General features: G+C 45.3%; 1 protein-coding gene across 18 annotated transcripts in view; it reads left to right on the top strand.

Annotated features, from left to right (window-relative positions):
- zmiz1a (zinc finger, MIZ-type containing 1a) overlaps positions 1 to 17763 on the top strand; it is a 320345-nt gene that overhangs the window by 188371 nt on the left and 114211 nt on the right. The window contains exon 1 of one of the 18 annotated variants that reach the window (XM_072583425.1): positions 2232 to 2252. The exons of the other annotated variants lie outside the window; for them this stretch is intronic. The gene's annotated coding sequence lies outside the window, so the exon portion shown is untranslated. Of the gene's footprint in view, positions 1 to 2231; positions 2253 to 17763 lie in introns of those variants that run through there. 18 annotated transcript variants of the gene reach the window in all.

Raw genomic sequence — 17763 nt, forward strand, 5'->3', positions numbered from 1 at the left:
AAGCGATAGGTGGATGAAGGTGAGGGAGAAGGTGATAGGTCGGGGGGGGGGCAGTGATGGACAGGTCTGGAGGGTGGTGCCAAGTTGGGGGCATGGGACTGGGATAATGTAGGGGGAGGGGAAATTAGGAAGCTGTTCAAATCCACATTTATCCCGTGAGGTTGCAGGATCTCAAGGCAGAATATGAGGCATTCCTCCTCCAGGCGTCAGGTGGTGACGATTTGGCGGTGGAAGCGGCCCAGGACCTGCATGTCTTTGGCAGAGTGGGAGGGGGAAGTTGAAGTGTTCATCCACAGGGCGGTGGGGTTGGTGGGTGTGGATGTCCCGGAGATGTCCTCTGAAACTATCCGCATGAAGGCATCCTGTCTCCACGATGTAGAGGAGACCACACCGGGTGCAACCGATGCAGTAAATGACATTGTGACAGAAACATCTAGGATTCTAAAAGGAGTTGACAGAGTCGATGCTGAGAGATTGCTTCCTACGGTGAGAAACTCTAGGACCAGAGGATGTTATTTCAGAAGAAGGGGTCGCAAATTTAAGACTGAGATGAGGAAAAGTTTCTTCTCTAGGGAAATCTTTCCCGCAGGGCTATCAAGGCTGGTACATATTCAGTACATTCAAGGCTGAGAGAGATTTGCAATCAGGAAGGGAACCAAGGTTTGGAGAGGGGTGTGGGTGGGAAGACAGGGAAGTGGAGTTGAGGACTGTCAGCTCAGCCATAATCTCATCGAACATTGGAGAAGCCTCGATGAGATGAATGGTCAACTTGTACTCCCACTGTTATATAGTCTTTTGAAGTGGGATTGAGTTGGGGCATATTTTGTTTTGGGGCTGTACCCCAGATTTTGAGAGGAGGCTGAGGAAAGCAGCTCCCCCTCCCTCACCATTTTTGAAGAATGACATCCCTGAAAAGTGAGACCAAGGATGAGACTCTTAATGGGTCATTAATTGGGCTTCATCTGAGGGAAAGGCTGAGCAAGGCTCCGCCTTGATTGTCCCGATCTTAGAATTGAACGTAGATCAGGGTGGGTGGAGGCTCATTTCTACAGCCCCTGCACATCCCCCATGGGCAAACCCGCCAGCAGGCGAAGCTATGTTTGCATTCTCAGCATACGTGAGTGTAACAGAGCCACAAGTTATTATTAAGGAGAATCGGGTATAGGTACCTGTATTTGGCAGGGGTGGGGTGATGGGGAGGGGAAGCTGGATAAACAAGCTGAGGTAGTAACAAGTAGAAGGACATGCAGTCAGAGTGATGGGAAATTTGTGAGGCACATGGATACCAATACAAAGCAAAAGGGCTGAGTGGTCTGTGCTGTGAATGTGACTTTAAGTCATTGTGGGGGGGGGGGGGGGGGAACGCTGAGGAGGTAGACTTGGTTGTTCCTTCCGGTAGTACTGAACATGCAGCTTCCCTGGTTACTGCAGCCTCTAGGTGAGCTTGGCTATTTCAGGACTGGCTCATGGTTGAACCTGTCTCACTCTCTGCTTTTCGGTTCCACCTTGCTTCCCAGCAAAGTGTGGCAAAAAACCCAAACTGCAGCTCCGAAAATTTAAGGAAACCATTCCCACTCAGCTTTCACCTCAGCCAGCACCTTCCAAACCCACGACCACTTCCATCTCGAAGGACAAAGGCAGCCAATACATGGGAACACTGCACCTCCTGCAGGTTCCCCTCCAAGCCACTCACCATCCTGACTTGGAAATATATCGCTGTGCCTTCAATGTCACTGGATTAAAGTCTTGGAATTCCCTCCCTAAGGCATTGTGGGTCAACCTACAGCACGTGGACTACAGCGGTCCAAGAAGGCGACTAACCCCCACCTTCTCTGGGGCATGATAAGGAAGTGCTAGTGTTGGACTGGAGTGGACAAGATCAACAGTCACACGATGCCAGGTTATGGTCGGACAGGTTTATTTGAAATCACAAGTTCTTGGAGCGCTGCCCATTTTGTCAGGTGAAGAGGTGGACCAGAAAAACAGGCCCCACCAGTGACAGCCACATCTCCCACAAGTGAATAAAGTAAGGGATTGTTTTGAAAATTGCCTGACTGGTGCTCCTCTGCAGCGGTGAGCCAGTGAATGGGTTAAATCGGAACTTCATTTCCAAGGAGAAAGAAATATTCACCCGGGGAATCTTTGGATTGTGGGTGAGTGCAGTGCTCCAGCCCTGGTGGAGTGTCTGAACCAGGAAATAGGTCCAGCAAAGAGCCCCAGCTGTGTCTGGGCCAGTATGTGACAGGAACAAGGTAGGGCATCCTGCTGCTTATGGAATCATGACCTCATGTGGGAGGGATTAGACTGTGTTTTTATTAAATCTGTGATTATGTGAAGTCTGCTGTAGCCAGTGCGAGTGGTTGTGGCTAATCAAGGGGGCCCCTGCGCAATCTGTCAGCAAAACCACACATACAATGCACGTTCCTAGTGTTTGACACCCATCCCCAACAGACTGTGACAGAGCAAGAGTATTCTGGGGCTGCCCTTTTGTTTATATCGTGCCTCTTGTTGTGTTGTGGTGGTGTTGAAATCCATGTTGTAGGCACACAGGCTTCACCCCTCCCTCGCCTGAATGATGGTATCTTCCCCCTTGGCTGAAAGCAAACTGCTTCATCATGGCTCTTCTCTCGTTCACAATGGCGTATTCTATATATTCACGCTTGAGCAGGCACAAGGAATTCTTAAAAGGCGGGGTCAGGGGGGGAATGTGTGTGAGAGATAGGGGAGGAGATAATGGGCCTTAATTTGCTTTTTTTTTCCAAAAAATAGGCAGCCGTGCAAGAATTTAAAGCAACTTTAATATGTGCCCTGAGCTACATCGAAACAGATGCCGAAATGTTATGAACTGTTAACTCAATGTGGCACAGCATGCCATTCAGTTAGATTCTCCTGACTGCTCCACAATCTTCCCGTCTTAGGCTAGCTTTAACTGACTTAAAAGGAGGAGGGGGATAATATGGGGTGGAGGCAGTGGTGGTTCAACAGTGTCGCAATGTTTAACAGATATCTCGCCCTCCTGTGCTGCTACTCTTGCTTTCCAGGCTGTTGAGTGTCTGTACCGCAGTGGTATTCAGGAGAGACGTGCGGGCCCTCGCTGTCAGTAGTAAATGACATGGTGTTGAATTCCGCCACTATGTTATTGTTGGATTGGCTGCAAAAAAGCTAACTACAGGGGAGATAGGAAAGTGCAGCCTGGGAGGGAGAAACTCCCAGTGACTGAGGCTGATCTCCCAGTGCAGAGTGTGTGTTTGAACTTCACTGCTTGTGTGTATGTATGTGTAAAATTTGCAAGCGTGCAAGTAGTGAGATTACTGTAGGAGTGTTTATTTGCAACGTACACTGCCCTTTTGACTCCAGCTCCTGATGGAAATCATAATGGAACTGCGCAGAGAAGGGGAAACTATTAGATTTTATTTTGCTTAATAAACTGTTGGCAAGCAGTTTGTACAATTTGGATAATGTATATGAATAGGAGGGGTTTAGAGGGATATGGGCCAAGTGCTGGCAAATGGGACTAGATTAATTTAGGATATCTGGTCGGCACGGATGTGTGGACCAAAGGGTCTGTTTCCAATGCTGTGCATTTCTCTGGCTGTAATTTGGAAAATCTGTCCTCATTTGTACGTTTAAGATATTAATTGTTGCTTGGAAGAGCAGCAGGGAAGAAATTATAGTTAGACAATAAACAAATGATGCCATGTTGCTTCATAGAGGTAGGGAGGGAGGTGGCTAGCAGGAACAGTTCCAGTCTGGGAATGGGAGAAGGGTTGGCTGTTGTATGGTGGTCTGAAAGGGTTAACTGACAACATGAGCTAAGCTGATCTGCTGAAAGCAAACCGGATGGTTCCAGCAGAAACCAACATATACCGGTGGCCACGAGTCTAGTTGGCGAGGAAAGCAGTCAGGAGGCCTTCGAGGTGAGAAGAGATGTAATGAAACTGGGTGTTGCCAAAGTCACTGAGGGAGCCAGGTCCCTCCCTCCCTCCCTCCCAAACTCCAGTTCCATATTGTTCAGGGATCACGCTGGGTCACAGCTGGTCTCCTGAACCTGGCTCTCTGGGATTTGGCTGGAAGTCAAATCTATAACTGCTGCGACTATGCCATGATTTTTAATAGGGTTTCTCAGTTGCCAAACTTGCTTGGTCACAGTCGCTTTGTGCTTGCCTTGTAACCAGAAAACCAGCACCCATTGCTGGCAGCACTCATATGAGACCTTTCGATTCATTGTGCGGCTTGCTTCTAGCTGTTAGGTTAACCTTCTCTGATACTAGACTAGAACTTACCAGCGAATTATATTAAAATAGGCGTGACTGAGGGTTCTGCTTGCAGAGCGTAGTTTGGCTTGGCTAGCATTTTAACCCCTTGGGCTATTTCTGCAATAAAGTCCGGGACCAATTTGATCTGGTTTATTACTCTAGCTTAGTATACTGTCATTTTTTTTCAGGGTGTTTGATGGAGAGCTCATTTTACAAAAAAATCCTGCAAAGGAACAGTGTTGGAGAATTAAAATGAAATTGGCTTGGAGCAATCAGAGTTACTGCTGTATTCCACCCTTATCCTGTCAGTGTCCTTATTTTTTTCCCCTGTGTGAATGTGTAAATTTTGCAACTTGCCACTCATTGGCTTAGTCATATGTTGCTGAGAGGTTTATAATTCTCAGATTAACCTTTTGCTTTTTCAAACCAAAGTGCTCTGACCCCGTACATTCTTGAGTAGCAGCCCCTCCTCGTTCCACTGATATCTCAGCCCCACCTGCCTCCTCACACCTCAAGGTTAACTCAGATCTAAACTGAAAGCAATATCTTGACATTTACACAGACCTCTGACCCAGCCAACAATATACATGAGAAAGCATGTAAATTCTCTATTTGTAAATTCTCTATTGCCTGAATTCTTTTTTTTAAAAAAAATGTGCCACATTCTTTAAGGTTCTGCCCACATTTGAAAGTGATCAGAAATTAAAATGTAACTGATGCCACTGAATGTTTGTTGCTGGTACCTTATTTTACTATGAAACGAAGTGGGGGTTTTTCAGTGTTTTTGTGTTCAATGCCCTTGCGTCTAGTGGTAGGAAGGACCTGTTGAAACATTGGATGTGGCAGGACAAAACACGAGGATTGATTAGATTAGATTCCCTGCAGTGTGGAAACAGGCCCTTCGGCCCAACAAGTCCACACCAACCCTCTGAAGAGTAACACACCAAGACCCATTCCCCCTGACTAACTCTATGGGCAATTTAGCGTGACCAATTCACCTAACCTGCACATCTTTGGATTGTGGGAGGAAATCTGAGCACCCGGAGGAAACCCACACAGACACGGGGAGAATGTGCAAACTTCACACAGTCAGTCGCCCGAGGCTGGAATTGAACCCGGGTCCCTGGCGCGGTGAGGCAGCAGTGCTAACCACTGAGCCAACGTGCTGCCCGCAAATGCTAATTGTGTTTGACCTTTTGAAGGTTATTCTTGGTCTCTTTGGCCGGAGCCCAGAGCCTGGGGCAAATTGGGGAGATGAAATAGTTTTAGTGACATGTGACCCACCCGGTGGATGGTGCTGTACTTTTGGGGTGAAGGGACTTGGGAATGAATCGTATATCACCTCCTGAGCTCCACCCCATAGAACTGTTTCAGGAGGTGAAATTCTGACTTTTGGTCTCCAGGTCAAGTGCAAAATGCCACCTGATCTCATGATATAGAAACATTGAAAATCAGTGCAGGAGTAGGCCATTTGGCCCTTCAAGCCCTGCACCACCATTCAATATGATCATGGCTGTTCGTGCAATCTCAGTATCACATTCTCACTTTCTCTCCCTATCCTCCTTGATCCCTTTAGTTGCAAGGGCCGTGTCCAGTTCCCTCTTGAATATATCTAATGAACCTAGCTGCAAGAGGGAAGATCATTTATCCCTAAAAGCCTGTTTCAACATTTCGCGAGACTCTGGCTGCCCTCTGACCTAAATCCATTGTCCCTCGTTTGCCTCTGTAAAATCCCAAAGACATTGCAAGGCAATTGGGAAACCTTTTCCAACCCTAATGTAGCTTTGCTTCCTTTGCTTGCACTTTGATTGAGATTAGAGTCAAGGAATATGCAGATCTGAAGCAAAATGGAGCTAAAGCCACCCATCAGATTGACCATGGACTCACTGAATAGCAGAACAGGCTTGATGCACTCAATGAGCTACTGTTGCTCCTGTTTCTTCTATTATCAGTCAATTAGTCGATGACACAGGGAGCTCATCCATTGCGTGGCTGAGCCACATGCAGTTCTGATTCCCACTTGGCGTTGATCTTATCCCTGACATAGGGATAGAATAGAGTAGAGTAAACAGAGAGCCACAGTAATGGACTGCCAATTCATAATGAGTTGATTCCATGCAACTAACGAAGACTAGTTTCATCCCTATCGAGTTGTTTGGGGCCTCCAGATCTTTATCCAATTCCTAGCTGTTTCACCACATCGCCTCCTGTTTGCACATGTATATTTTCTTTATTTGTTCATGGGATGTGGGTGTCACTGGCTAGGCCAGCATTTATTGCCCATCCCTAATTGCCCAGAGGTCAGGTAAGAGCCAACCACATTGCTGTGGGGCTGGAGTCACATGTAGGCCAGGTAAGGATGGCAGTTTCCTTCCCTTAAGGACATTAGTGAACCATTTGGGTTTTTCCTGGCAATTGAGAATGGGATACATGGTCATCATTAGACTCTTAATTCCAGGTTTTTAAAATTGAATTCAAATTCCTCCATCTGCCATGGTGGGATTTGAACCCAGGCTCCCAGACCATTACCTGGGTCTCTGGACTAACAGTTCAGTGCTAGTCCCACTAGGTCATTGCCTTCCATATGGTTGGATATTAGATTCCATTTGTTATTGAGCTGTCTTAGAAAAGTATAACAAAGAAAAGTCCTCTCAGTTATGGTTCATGCTCAGGATTGAAGCAATACTGAAATTGTTCTGCTGGCCATCTTTTGTCTGTCTACTTTTGCCCAACTCATTCTGCAGCATCTGAAAGAGGCAGGTGAGTTAATGTAACCATTCACTCAACTCTGACAGCAGCACTGTGTTGGACCTCAGTCAACTTATGCCAGGTTTGCAAGGCCGTGTTGCTGTGATATGGAAGCTGGAGAAGGCTCTAGTTGGTTGATTTACCATCTGTCAACCAGGTTAACACATCTCTGAGCTGCAGCTGTCTGACCGACAGCAGAAGCACCCAAACCTGTTGATCATCTGGAGTGCCTCTTCCCTTTTAAAGGTTTTGTCTGACTGCTGAGAGCGGTGTTGACCGAAAGGAGAGTGGGCAGCTTGTTTTCGGGTCATCGATTACACTTAATCCTATTCAAAGGGATACGGTACACTACATGTACCAAGCATTTGTAAGCAGTACTTTGTAAACTCTTGAGTCTGAACCACATATGGGCAGTGAATGCAGAATGGATGCCTACGACTACTTGATGTGCGGGAGTTGGGGGGGTGGGGGGGGTAGGGTGGGGGAGGGAATGTTTGAATGTTCTGATGTAATTGCAACTGTGAAATAACAGATATTTTATATAATCACAGATCCTGATTGTCATCTTTCCTTATTTCAAAATCAGTCGTCAGAATTACTAAATGCAGCTTTGAGTTGATTCAGAATTCAGTTGACATTGATCCTTGCATCGATCAGCAGTGTACAGGAACAAAATGAAGCCATGAACTCACTTAGTAAGAAAAGGGGAAAACAGCTGGGTCAATCAGCATTTGAAAAAGGGTTTCATGGTTTGGATGTAGTAGATGGAGGTCTTGGCGTTTGGGTGTAGCCTGCTGTCAGAGTTGAGTGAATGGTTACATTAACTCACCTTCCTCTTTCAGATGCTGACTGACCTGTTTCGCAATTCTTGTGTAAAATACAGCATCGCATTCATATTTTTGCATCAAAAAAGGAAGAGACACAGTGCTGTAGTGACATGTGCACTTAAATGGAGTGCCTTAATTGTGGCCGGGTTAACGCTTTCACAAGAGGGGCAAATATTTCCAGTCCAGGTGCCAGTGTTCTCCACTGCCTATTTGCTTTCACCATCGCCTTTCACTGAAGAATGAATGTTCACTTGCACAGTGTTTTATCTTGAGAATGCTTGAGAAATCACAAAACATTTCATAATTAAATAAGTTACTTTTTAAATATAGTAGCTGTTGTTATGCAAGTAAAAGATAGCAATGAATGTACATGTGGGCAGGATCCCAGAAAATTCGACAAGCAACCACTTAAATTGTTGGTTTGTTGAGGATACCAGACGGAGCCATTTGCTTCGGAACTTTACACTACAGCACACAGACCTGTTAAACTCCTTCAAATTCACTCCACCGACCATGCAACATTCTCTGTGCTGCAGAGGAGGTGATCAACACATCGGTCCCATTCTCAAGTCTTGGAATGGGACTTAATGTTGCAAACATGTGACTCAAGGGTGAAGGTTGCTACCAACTGAGTGTCCTGGATGGTCAGAGAAAGTTTAGATGGGTGGCACAGTGACTCAGTGCTTAGCACTGCTGCCTCACAGTGCCAGGGACCCAGGTTCGATTCCAGCCTTGGGCAACACTATGGAGTTTGCACATTCTCCCGTGTCTGTGAAGGGTTTCCTCCGGATGCTCCCACAATCCAAAGATGTGCAGGTTAGGTGAATTGGCCATGCTAAAAATTGCCCATTGTGTCAGGGATGTGTAGGTTAGGTGCATTAGTCAGGGGTAAATGTAGAGTAATAGGGTAGAGGAATGGGTCTGGGTGGGTTACTCTTTGGAGGGTCAGTTGGACTGAAGGGCCTATTTCCACTCTGTAGGGATTCTGTACTTCTCGACACTGTTGAGCATGACCCCACTGAGCCGATGTTTATTCAAGTCCTGGATCCTGATTTAAGCACTCCTTCCTATCACTGATGAAGAGTCGTCTAGATTCTCTCTCTCCATGGATGCTGCCTGACTCGCTGTGATCTCCAGCATTTCTTGTTTTCAGTTCAGACTCCAGCATCTGCAATCACTCTGCCCTCTTTCTACTCCCACCGTTGACTACTACCAGCAGAAAGCTCACGCTGGTCTCTGGAACTACCTCACGAACGACTGCTACCTTGCCACTTCTTCACACCCACCAGCTCCTTTAAAACTCATTTCCTGGATCATTCTTTAAATTATCCCTCTTAATCTTTGGATTCCTGGCTCTGTGTGCTGTTCCTTACACCTACTTGTGAGCAGCCTGGGGACTTTACATAAAAGGCCAGATGGAAAGCCAATCTTGTCATGGTATAAATTACATGAGCTTATCACATGCACAAAAAAAACACTCAAGCCGAATGAATGCAGAATGTGCAATTTCAAAGCAGGGAAGGGATCCCCATCCAACGTTTGAAAATTCCTTCCAGCCCACCCTGCTCCTGGGTGGTCTCACATTTTTCAAATGTATTGTCTTTTGCTCCATTGTGAACGAGCGTTTGCAATGTCACTTGTAACAATTGGTTGACTCAGTAATCTGCCCTTTGAGGCTCAAGTAAGGACCACATCTGATTTTATTTGTTTGCAAGCAGAGAGTTAGAGGTAGCTTCCCTGCCTTTTCTATCTATTTTCTGTGCCCCACCCCATCCTATCTCCCTCATTGTCATTTTTCCATGAACATATAATTGTCCGTGTGAACTTTAGTTATACAGAAAAAATATCAATCGCTTGTTACTTTGGAAGTTTATTGCACTCACGCAGAAATAGCCAGCCCAGCATATGACATGGAAGCCAAGAGTTGAGCAATGTTTATAAAAAGGAAACAAGTTTTACCAGTGATGATCCTGTATATTAATGCAGTGCTTTATGGATGCACATATAATCAGGCTGAATCAGTTCAGAAAAAGGTCTCTCATATGGATTTGCTAGTTGTTTGCATAAATCTAACGTATTTCATGCCAGCATTTTCAGTAAACAACAAGAAGGTTAACAACAAGTTATAGATTTGTTTCTGTTGAGGATGAATTGTTTCTCAGGACATTAGTGGGCGCTTCCTTTTGATCGTTGAATCAAAGAATTCTGGTAGAATCCCTTTTTCTAATTCCTTCACCCAATAAGGGCATCTCTGGCTAGGCCAGCATTTGTTGCCCATCTTTAATTGCCCCAGAGGGCAGTTAAGAGTCAACCACATTGCTGTGGGTCTGGAGTCACATGTCGGCCAGACCAGGTAAGGATGGCACTTTCTATCCCTGAAGGGCATGAGTGACCTAGATGGGTTTTTCCGACAATGGATTCATGGTCATCATCTGATTCCTAATTCCAGATATTTTTTATTGAGTTTAAATTCCATTGTTTGTTGTGGCAGGATTTGAACCCAGGTCCCCAGAACATTACCTGGATTAACAGTCCAGCGATAATACCGCTAGGCCCCTTGAAATCTGACGAATGGCATCTCCAATAAAGATCAGCTTGGATCACTGGTCATACTGCCTGTTAAACATGTGACTTGCATCAAGACTTGACTTGTTGACATGTCAGTTCAGTGCTGAGGGAGTGCTCCATTGTCCAGAAGGGCTGCTCTTCAATCAGCATATTAAATATAAGCCCTGTCAGTTCTTTAGATAACTGATTTTCTTTTGCACTGTAATTTTACTGCAAGTTCTGACCAGTGATTAACTTCAAAAGCAACTGGTAAACTGTGAAGTGCATGGGGATGTGAATGGCACCACCCAAATGAAAGTTCTTGCAGTAGAATCTCCAACCCACACAGCCTGAGATTCAAGGCGTGTGCACCCCAAGCCATAAGTACTTTGCAAATAATTACCAATTGATCCCAGCTGACACCTGAAACCTATCACCTTTCTTAACTCTGCAAAATTAGAGAAGGTAAATTCCACGCTTGCAAGAATTGTAACTTTTATTCCTCAACCTCCTTTATCTAACCCGCTTTTTTGAATTCTAGTCACTGTTGTGTAGACATGAAAGTTTCTTGTCTGCTGTCTGTCAAGGTATAAACTGAAAAGTAATATTCTGTTCTTAATCCCATTCCATTGGATTCTGTTCCTAATCCCACACCTATAATTAAGCATGAATTGACACCGTACTGTCTGCTTCACCCAGAAGGCTAACATGGAGTGTGGAAATATTTGATTTCTATTGTTGACCTGTTTCCAAGATTTTGTCTGTGCGGTGGTTAAAATGTATCTGACTCGGTAGTGTCAGTGCTGTGGATGAGTGGAGATCCATATTCAGTGAGATCGTGTTACAATCTTTACCTTTGTATCAGACTTTCCTATTGGGCCCAATCTTGGAATCATCCCTTTTCCTTCATCTAAGTTGCTTCTTTTAGAAGGCTTGAGAATTCTTGTCCAACATAGAGTCATAGCATGGAAATAGATCCTTCCATCCAACTCGTCCATGCTGACCAGATATCCGAAATTAATCTAGTCCCATTTGTCAGCATTTGGCCCATATCCCTCCAATCCCTTCCTATTCATATACCCATCCATATACCTTTTAAATGTTGTAATTGTACCAGCCTCCACCACTTCCTCTGGCAGCTCATTCCATACACGTACCACCCTCTGTGTGAAAAGGTTGCCCCTTAGGTCTCTTTTATATCATTCCCCTCTCACCCTAGACCTATGCCCTCTAGTTCTGGTTTGCCCCACCCAAAGAAAAAGACTTTGTCTATTTATCCTATCCATGCCCCTCATGATTTTATAAACCTCTATAAGGTCACCCCTCAGCCTTCGACACTCCAGGGAAAATAGCCCTAGTCTATTCAGCCTCTCCCTAGAGCTCAAACCCTCCAACCCCGGCAACATCCTGGTAAATCTTTTCTGAACCCTTTCAAGTTTCACAACATCCTTCATATAGCAGGGCCAGAATTGAACATAGTATTCCAAAAGTGGCCTAACCAATCCAAGTCTGAACATATCTAACTCCTGAAATGAAGAGGTGATAAAATTGGAAGTGGGGAGAGGGAACTGGTAAATAAGTTCATGGATGCTGGCCTGAATGAGGTTTAAACTGAAGTCCAGATTTCTTTGACAAGGCAAGAATCATTCTCTGCATCGTTGTAAAAGAGAAAGTTACTGTTGTCCCAGAGGACTGCCATCACCAGTCAGTCAGCTGACTAGTGGGTGAGTTTAACCTGAAAGTCACCTCAGGCCAGGGGCAAGGTTGAGTAGACAGGATTTTCATGGTGACTGTGGCTGGAATGGGGTAATTGAACTTGTGCTTTGTTAGTGTAACTCAGCATCGCAAACCAGCTGTCCAGCCAGCTGAGCTAACCAAACCCTGCCCCATTGTGTTGTACATGGCAAGACGAAGGGAGGAGGAGAAAAAAAAACGAGAGAGCCAGTCAACCTGAGTGTAACACCGAGCCATACGATGCAGGACACCGAAGCATTGGAACGCTACAAAATTAAAATAATTAATGGCCCCAGGGCACTGTGGCTCAACCCATGTGACGTTGAGGCAGGTAGGTGTGATTCTAGAACATTCTGTACTCTTGACTGATGAGGGTTCTAACAGGTCAGAAGACATAAGTCATGATATAAAATGGAAGCCAAGTGGCAGCAGGAACACGCAATAAATATGAGCATAGCCCCCCACCAAGCCTTGATTGATTAGGGACACCAGTCCTAACAGTACAATCAGAGTTGGGTTTTAATTATCTCCTCTAACAGCATGAGACCAAATTTTGCTGGACAATCAATCTCCAATTGTAAACAGTCCGGTTTAGAAGGGTAGGGTTGCCTCAGTGTGTCTGGTGTTTAAGGTGCAGCTCAAAAGGGATGTGCCTTGTTGCCAGTGTAAAAGAGAAAAAGGCAGGTTGGAAGCGCAGGTAAAGGTTTTAACAGATGTGTCGTGTAATTAAATGTTTCCACGCCCCTGCTGTTGTAGTTCTGAGAACACAGCACTGTTTTTGAAATAGCAGTCTGTAGGAAAATGATGTCATGCTCTTTGGCTAAGTATTTAGGAGACAGAGGCCCTGGGGGAATGGATTTATGCAGGCAGGCAAGCGACCCTGAGCCAGATGCCTTATCTTTTAATATACAATATAGACACAATATGTTATCCATCATCAGTGCAAAGAATAATGAGGTTTAGGTGAACCACCAATTACAGGATGCTAAAGCTATGCGGAGCTCAGTCAGATATGAGACTCCCAGTCAGCTTGAATTGTCTAAATTTTCATGATGATACATATTCTACTCTGTCTCCACCTGACCGACTGTCAGAGGTGTCACTGGACTCTGAGAATATGCTGACAGGCCAACAGTGATCTACTTGTTCAATCTGCTGCTATTATCAACAAAATACTCTTGGAATATTTTGAATGCTGTACACTATTAGAACTTCTAGCCCAACTACCTGATGCCTTCTCAGAGCATAGTTTTGACCCAACTGTGATTGTTCCTGTGGTTGAGTAGCCTGCTAATAGCCCTCAGGTTCACAGACACAGAATGCCCAGTGCTGTCCACAGTGAAAAAATCCTGCCAAATAATCCACTATCTTCTGAAGTGGGATAAAAAACAGACATATGTTCCCAGGACCTGTGCTCATACACTTACTAAGCTCCCCCTCAAATATATCTTTGCTACTAGCTTCATGTTGAGCAGTCCAATCCTGTTCCCTGTCTTCAGCTTTTCCAGCACCACACTTAAGACTCTAATCTCCATCATCTGCAGTCCTCACTTTTGCCAGGTTGATTTTAACCTCATTGCGAAGCCTCTTCCAAGGATGCTCTCCTCGAAGAAGTTCTCCTCCTCTCTCTACAAGGAGCTCAGTGAGTCTGTTTCTCACTACACTCCTCAGGTCATCTCCTCTGCCCTGAAGCTCTTCAGACCTATCCCCAGAACCCCCCCCTTTATCTCACGACCCTCTTTACTCAGTCTCATTCCTGATGAACGGCTTTTGCCTGAAATGTCCATTTTCCTGCTCCTCGGATGCTGCATGACCTGTTGTGCTTTTTCAGCACCACGTTCTCGACTCTAGCCAAAATAGCCCTGTATGTTTAACTTCTGGGGTTATATTTATTTCCCTCAATTCCAATTTTTAAGAGTCTGATGGCCCATCGAGTTGGCGCCGAACCTCCGAAGGACATCCCATCCAGACCTATCCCTGTAACCCTGGCCTACAGGGTTACCCATGGCTAACACCTCCAGTCTGGACACTATGGGACAATGTAGCATGGCCAGTTCACCCTAACCTGCATACCTTTGGCCTGTGGGAAGAAACTAGAGCAGACATGAGGAGAATGTACAAACTTCACACAGGCAATCCACCTGAGGCTGGAATCAACCCAGGTCCCTGGCACTGTGAGGTAGCAGTGCAGATGACTGAGCTACCGTGCCACCCTATAAAAATGAATTATTTTAGGATGGAAATGAATGAGCACTTGTTTGCTAATCAAATCTATCCAACCTTAGTTTGGCTGGTTTCAGATAAATGAAATGACCAAGGATACTGTGGGATATAGATAATCCATGAATGACACTGATATTAAAGCTCACAAATGAAGAAGTCACAGATGAGCTAATGCAGAGCAAATTTACAAATGGATGTTTTGCAAAGGGCTACGTTGCGAGTTGGTTTTAGATTAGATTACTTACAGTGTGGAAAGAGGCCCTTCGGCCCAACAGGCCCACACCAATCCGCCGAAGCGCGACCCACCCAGGTCCATTCCCCTACATCTACCCCTTACCTAACACTACGGGCAATTTAACATGGCCAATTCACCTAACCTGCACAGCTTTGGACTGTGGGAGGAAACCGGAGCACCCGGAGGAAACCCACGCAGACACGGGGAGAATGTGCAAACTCCACACAGTCAGTCACCTGAGGCGGGAATTGAACTCTGGTCTCTGGCGCTGTGAGGCAGCAGTGCTAACCACTGTGCCACCGTGCTGCCTTGTGCCCTGCACACTTCAGAAATATTTAATAAGTTTGACAGATTAAGTTTTTTTTTGTTTTGTTTGAATGTCAGTGGCAGCACGCATGCTTTGACACAACAGGAGTAGAAGCCTCACAAGTTCTGAACAATTTGGATGACTTTGGATGACTGTGGAACTGTTTCACCTACTCCGTGCAATCAGCAAGTTCTGCATTCTACTACACTTTTTTGACAGAGTGATCCCTCCTGAAGTGGATATCTGCAGCAAAGCTGTCAAAATGATGACTGAACATTTCGTGTAAAGGAAGGATTTTGGGAAAATGTTTCAAAGCTGACGAGAGAAATCCCGGAAGTGGGAATTGAAAGTGGCGTTAACTGATGTTGTGCTGAAAGGATTGAGAAAGTTTTAAAAAAACAACAAAAGATGATTATTAACAAAAATGGGAGAAAATAAGTGCAAAAGCAAATAATATCAAAAGTAGAGACATGACTAAACCCAAGCCCCTTATAAAATGAGGCTGTAGTTATAATAACAGGGATTGGAGTCATAGAGATATCCAGCACAGAAACAGACCCTTCCGTCCAACTCATGTATGTTAGATTAGATTAGATTCCCTACAGTGTGAAAACAGGCCCTTCAGCCCAACGAGTCCACACCGACCCTCCGAAGAGTAACCCACCCAGACCCATTTCTCTCTGACTAATGCACCTAACACTACGGGCAATTTGGCATGGCCGATTCACCTAACCTGCACATCTTTGGACTGTGGGAGGAAACCCACGCAGATACTGGGAAAATGTGCAAACTCCACACAGACAGTCGCCAGAGGCTGGAATCGAATTTGGGTCCCTGGTGCTGTGAGGCAGCAGTGCTAACCACTGAGCCACCATGCCGCCCCAGATATCCCAACCTCATCTAGTCCCACTTGATAGAGTTGCATAAGTACTTTCATTCAGGTCTTCATTGTACAAGACACTACTTACCAAAACTACTCAATACTCAGGGGCAAAAGGATGAGAGGAAATAAACACAATGGGCTGAATCTTATGAAATTTTTGGCTCAGCCTGTTTTTTTGGTTATGTGTATTGGAAGGGTGTCCACTGTGAAAACTAGTGGATTTTCTCATTGTATCTTATCAAACTTGCCTCTTTAACGACCAATCCTGCCCCCATGTCATCTGTTATGTCTTTACAGGCCTGTCTTACCACATGTTGTTCCCAGAACAATGTGCCACCAAGCAGCTATCTCAGAGTTCATTGGCATCTCTTATGCTAATGCCATCTTTAGACGCACCCAGACAAGCACTGTCATTGCAGAGTGGTCCTGCATGGTTCCTGACATTTGCCTGGACACGTCCGATGGGGACATTGGTGCCCTGCTATGTGGGTGGGTGGGAAACGAGAGATCCTGCTGGACCTGAGTATGGAGACAGCGCTTCCTGTTTGCCTAGGAACAGCAGTAGAGGCTACAACACCAGAGCATGCCAGCTTGGTCAGTGCAGTCTCAGCTATCTGGAGGAATGCCCAGAGCTGAAGAAGGATGGTCAATGATCTTCTCCATTCCGCTAGTATTAAGTGCCAACATTCATCTCTCCAATATATCACAATCATTCCATCTCTGCTACTGCACCCACCTCCCATTAAGGAAGGAGGTTCCACCACTTCGGTGATTATCTGCAACACCTTCCCTCTCTCGTCCTCACCCATCACAAGTCCCAAACACCCCTCACCCTGTGTTCCCTTGTTCTGCCTAATCCTTCACAGAGAAACTCCCTCCACCTGCACTGACAGGAACAGCGGGACCACTCGCTTTCAGTTCCCTTAATACCTGCCAACCATCTACTCCTCCCCCCATTCAGACAAAGAGCACAGCCCTCCGTGAGCAGAAAGAGTCAACTCAGGTGGTGGTGGACTGCCTGACATTCAGCATCTCACCCCTCATGGAGAACGTCTGTCCAGGAAGACTCTGAATGGCCGGCTGACTTACAATACTTAAGTCTCTGGAGGGATATCGGAGATTGTTCTTGACTTATTGACACATTGCCAGGGACCCCTGCTCCTGTACCCCTCCATAGCCCTTGACTGAGACCTGTTGACAACCATGACATGCTTTTTGGCCTTGTGCCTGAGCTGACCAGCAAGACATGACACAATTTATATGAGCCTTGTCTCATTGGCTGGGGAGAACTTCAAAAGGCAAGGCAAGGTAGGGATGCTGTGTGCATCTAGATAGTGCACCCTCATTCTGAGCCTATAATAGTGAGAGTTGTCATTAGGCAAATCGTAGAACTTATTATAAAGGACATAACTAAGGAATACATAATATAATCAGGCAGAGTCAGCATGGATTAATGAAGGAGAAATCATGCCTGACAAATGTAATAGAATTCTTTGAGAGGATAACAAGCAAGATACAGAAAGGGGAACCAGTTGATAAGGTATTTTTGAATTTCCAAAATATGTTTGACAAGGTTCTAGACATAAGGCCACTTCATAAGATAATAGCACATGGTGTTGGAGAGGGATATAGACAGGTTAAGCGAGTGGGCAAAATCTTGCCAGACAGAATATAATGTGGGAATATGTGAGGTTATGCATTTTGGCAAGAAGAATGCAGGAGCCGGATATTATACAGGAGCTGTTGCTCCTGTTATATAGAAGACATTATTTAAAGAGGAAAAGGCTGCAGAACAGAGAGATGTGGGGGTTCTCATGCATAAATTGCAAAAAGCGAACTTTGAGTTCAATGGGTAGGAGGGAAAGCAATTGGAATATTATCCTTTATTTAAAACAGAATGGAGTAAACAAAAAAATTTTCTAACTGTATGAGGCGCTAGTTAGACCAAATATAGAAAATGTGAACTCGTCCTTTATCTGAGGAAGGACACATTGGCGTTGGAG

This window comes from Chiloscyllium punctatum, chromosome 13 (assembly GCF_047496795.1).
Source record: "Chiloscyllium punctatum isolate Juve2018m chromosome 13, sChiPun1.3, whole genome shotgun sequence".
Classification (NCBI taxonomy): Eukaryota; Metazoa; Chordata; class Chondrichthyes; order Orectolobiformes; family Hemiscylliidae; genus Chiloscyllium; species Chiloscyllium punctatum.